Consider the following 1,531-nt stretch of genomic DNA (forward strand, 5'->3'; position numbering starts at 1 on the left):
TGCCGCCACGGTGAGTAAACCACGTGTGGTGTCGGTAGAAATAGTTAGTTTGTCAAGTCCATCCCTAAAGCAGGTGTGCAAAACGCGGCTAAACCTGCGCGCGCTCCCTCTCACCCCCCGCAGAGGACATCACCGGTGGCGGGGGTTCATGGACATCAGTGACAAAGGAGAAGTGCGGAGAGGGAGCACTGAAGAAGTTGCCCGCCATTAACGAACAACCAGTGTCAAGGACTCGACGGGCAACTAGCGTGCCGGCGGAGAAGAGCGACGACCAGACGGGAGCGCGTCTCCCCACACCCTCCTCGTCATATAGGAAATTGTATCTCATTACATTAACATCACCTGACGAGGAGGGCACGCAATTCCAACCCGGCGGCGTGGGGAGACTGTCGTTAAAAAGGAATAGGTCGACCAGACCACCCCCAACGACAACATCCAGTGAGGGGGTGGTCACAAGATTTAGGAGGTCGACCAGCGCTCCCGTTGAGAAGAGTGTGATGGATGCACGCCTGCTAGCTCTGGACCGGTCATCGTCCAGAGCGACAGGCAACTCGACGTCGCCAATGGTAGGGGGTCTTAACATTACAATGGACCAAGGAAGGAAAACGCCTTCTGCGATGCTCCCCAGCCTGCCTCCGACCACTAGAGGCAGTCTATCGGGGAATCCAGGCGACAACGCTCATCACTTGCACGGTGACGACGACCACCTGTGGAAGCCCAATTACATCCACGGGCTTCACAGGTGGCGTGGGGAGGCAACCAACACCTCTAACTTGCCTCCCTCAAAGGAGCGTCCTCCCGACTATCGGGGAGGAAAGAACGTCACCGTGCGTGGCGGTCATAACACCACCGACAGGCGGCTTCAATACGTCCCTGCTCATCCAACCAAGGCCGACGACACCGGAGCCTGAGCGAGGACCTGAGGAACGGCGGCAGGAAGGCGCGGTGTCCAGGACACTCATCATCGAGGGGGACAAGCAGTGGGGTGGCCAGTGGACGGTAAGCGTGGGAAGAAGAGCGAAGAGGAGGCTGCACCAAAACGACAAATCCCTCTCCAACTCCGAGTTCCCGCCAACCGCTGGACCATTGCGTTCGCCGCGCATAGCCCCACTATGTGCATTGATAGGGGGTGATCCCGATTGATCACGACTCTATTGGACACCACCAATCACAGCGGCCAGGTGTCTAGGAGCTTTGTAGTCTCAAGCGCTGTGAGTGGCTCGTGTCCAATTGAGCCGTGTCCAACTGGGTGCCACCCCATTGATAGCAGCGCCGATGAACCATCATGACGAGAGCCTAAAAGTCAAGAGCACGAACATTAATATTTGCCCAGAGAAGACTCCGTCCCGTAACGTTTTGCCAGTAGGGGAGGAGCGACGACGCCGGGAGACATCGCCGGAGGACCGCACGGGAGGAGACGTGGTACTGGAACAAAGGTAACGGTAAATGCCGAACGTCTGAATGCTCCCGTATATGTCCGCGGTGTGATGTCCCAACGGGGAGTAGCCGCGTCACCCACCGTGCCACCACG

Source organism: Trachymyrmex cornetzi, unplaced genomic scaffold (assembly GCF_001594075.2).
Source record: "Trachymyrmex cornetzi isolate Tcor2-1 unplaced genomic scaffold, Tcor1.1 scaffold759, whole genome shotgun sequence".
In the NCBI taxonomy this organism is placed as follows: Eukaryota; Metazoa; Arthropoda; class Insecta; order Hymenoptera; family Formicidae; genus Trachymyrmex; species Trachymyrmex cornetzi.